Below are 3,316 nucleotides of genomic sequence, written 5' to 3' on the forward strand. Positions count from 1 at the left end.
GGGAGTCCATGGTCTGTCACAACAGGCAGCGGACAAGTGTAGCCACTCTTGCTTCTCTGTCCACTCAGGGCTGGGTCCACCCGCCAGCCCCTCACCCGTACCCCATAGCTCACTACAGGTAAGGGTGTCTCCCACACACCTTCTCTGCAGCAGACCTTTATTAACACAACGCAAGCAGTACAACTGTGTGCCAGAGCTTGTTGGCAATGTGCATCTCAAAGACTTCAAAGGAGTTAAAACTAGAATGGCTAATTTAATTGATAATGTGAATACCATGAGGGCCAGCCTGGATGCCCACTTCAGGACCTCGGCACTTATTTCCCCAGCTGTTGGGAGCAGAGCCCATCTCTCAGACCTGCCTTACCCCAAGTTACAGTCCCTCCTGAGGACAGCGGGTGTGAGTAAATATTTACCCCCCACTGCAACTTGGTGTGTCTCTGAAGGGTCAACCAAGACCTTTCCCCCACCCCAATTCCTTCTTCCTCCATTCTGTATGTTTCTGTTGCAGTTCTTTCTGAAACAACATAAGATTACTTTTCAGAAGACCTAAACCATACATTTAATCATAAGAAGGTGATGGATTCTACCACACAGAATTATAGTTAGAAACTCCTGTTTACCTGTCATTTTTCTTGTTATTTACGAGTTCCTACTTCTCTCAGCGATTTTTTCAATTTCTTTTCCATAGAATTCCTATTAATCTGATCTTGGATTTCCAGGCTAGCCTTCTAATTTTCCAACCATTTATCTCTTATTTTACATCCCTTCTCTTTTTACAAGGATCCCTAATGGTGCTATGGTTAAGCACTCAACTAACCAGAAGGTCAGCAGTTCAAAGCCACCAACTGTTCCATGTGAAAAAGGTGTGGCCCTCTGGTTCAATAAAGGTTATCTTCGTGGACACCCTGTGGGGCAGTTCTGCTCCGTCCTCCAGACTTGCTGTGAGTGACAATCAACCCCACAGAAGTGTGTTTTGTTGTCGCTGGTGATGGTTTCCTTTTTTTTTATTGTAATTTCTAGGATAATTGCTTGACTTTTTCTTCCAATATCTCAATTAAATTTTCATTTTTTTTTTATTTCTGAGAACTTTTAAAAACTTCTCTAAATTGTACTTTTTATAGCATTCAGTTCTTACTTTGTGGATCTTCTTTTATCTGGGGACACATGTGAGTTTTTTTTTTTTTTTTTAAGATTTCTTCTCCATATATGATGTCCTCCATGTTTTCCTTTTATTATACATTTGTTTGTTGGGGTCTCTGTCTTTCCTGGTAGAGGTTTCCCTCAAGTATCTGGTTATCTTTGGTTATTAGTTCATTTTTAAGAGGCACTAAGAAGCTGAGAGTCCTTGAGTAGGAATTTTTGAGGATGGGACTCAGCAGGATGATCTGTCTGGATTGCTTCCTTGGGAAATTACCACTGTCAGTGTAGAGAGTGAATGGCACTACATGGATTATTTATTTTATATCTGTATTTTTTCTAACTTTGTATTGTGAATTGAGTGAAAGTTAACAGTCAAGATCATCAACTTTACATTCAACAAATTATATGTTTTGTTTCATCTCAGTGATTACAATCCTTTCCCTGCAATAACAATTATCCTACCTCCTCCCTGTGCCTTCCCTTCTATATCTTCTAATTCACAAATGAACAAAGCAAAAATATTCGATGCACACATATAAAACAAAAAATATGTACGCATTTGAATGTCCAAAGGGCATATTCTACAAGCCAGCCTCCTGAGTGCAGGCACACAGCCTAGCTCTGTCCAAGGGCCTAGAGCCTGCAGCTGCTCTGTCTCTCCATGCCATGGTCTCTGTCACCGTCTCTGTGGTCACTGCTTTAATAGGTAGGATCTCACACTCCACTCATGCTCCTTCTTCTTGGTACTGGGACCGTCTGTTCCTGAAATGGAAGGTTAACTATTCCCCCTACTTCCCCATTTTAGTTGTACATTTTCTAAAATGACAGTTGTGACAATCATAATTTATCTTGCTAACAATTACTAACAATTGAATCATAAAATAAAAAACTCCCCCATCCCATTTCACCAGACCCATCTGGAAAAGAAGAAAACTAGTCAGTGGGGATTCTAACTCACCTCCCTTATTCTGAAACTAACCACACTCATGAAAGCTTGTAAGACAGTCACTTGGTGCCTTTATAGCCCCCAATTTTGATGGCCAATGTCTAGATTGCTGGCTTGTTCCTTGATATGAAGAATCCTTCCATTTTGGTTGAAATTTTGAGCAACTGCATACATAAGCAAAAGTCTAGTTCATCAAATTGTAGTAATTTACACTAGCTCAAGCATCTTTATGTTCATGTGGTCAAGTTATGGTCAGCTAGCCATCCAAGCTAGGTCAAATGGTTACTATCTACAAGTTTGGGAGTTTGCACACACCTCCCCACACTTCAGACTAGCTGGCAGCTTCACTTTCAGCTAGCTCTATCCCTCAGTGGCTAGATCAGTGCCCATGGACTTGGGAGTTCACACATCTCCCTAAACTCCAGACCAGCTAGGCCTTCCTCTTCTCTCTCATCTCAAGGTCAACCAGTATCAATGGAACATGGCTAAACTCAACCCATGTCTTCATTGAGGCATTTCCCCAACTTCCACTCACAAGTAGACCCACATGGTCACCAGAGAGCATACTAGACTGCTTGTGGGGGGTCCCTGTGAGTTCAGTCTTAGAAGGAGGTTTCCCGTGATGGGTTGACTGAATTATTTCTTTTAAGAAGGATCAGCATGAGGCTGGTCCCTACGAAGTAGAGGTTAAAGATATTCTAAATGTCAACCTTTTCTAATATGTTAAATACTCCACAATCCCTGCTATCAATTACCACTGCTTCTCTTCCTCATGTCCCAGGGGTCTGCCATACCCTGAACATCTGGAAAGTCTATGTCAATGTATATTTGCAGTCGTTTTGTATTACCTTTAGTAAAACTTTACTCTCATGGGAGATCAATGATATTGTCCAATGATTTCCACATTCCATTTGGTTAGCTTTCTTTGGAATGGGCACAAATACAGATCTCTTCCAGTCAATTGGCCAGGTAGTTGTCTTACAGATTTCTTGGCATAGATGAGTGAGTGCCTCAAGTTCTGCATCAGTTTGCTGAAAGATTTCAATTTGTATTCCATCTATTCCTGGTGTCTTTTCTTTGCCAATGTGTTCAATGCACCTTGGATGTCTTCCTTCAGTATAATTGACTTGGATGTCTTCATTCAGTATCATGCTCATATGCTACCTCTTGAAATGGTTGAATATCCACCATTTCTTTTTGGTACAGTGAATGTGCATTCCTTCCATCTTC

This window comes from Chrysochloris asiatica, unplaced genomic scaffold (genome assembly GCF_000296735.1).
Source record: "Chrysochloris asiatica unplaced genomic scaffold, ChrAsi1.0 scaffold00144, whole genome shotgun sequence".
Taxonomy (NCBI): domain Eukaryota; kingdom Metazoa; phylum Chordata; class Mammalia; order Afrosoricida; family Chrysochloridae; genus Chrysochloris; species Chrysochloris asiatica.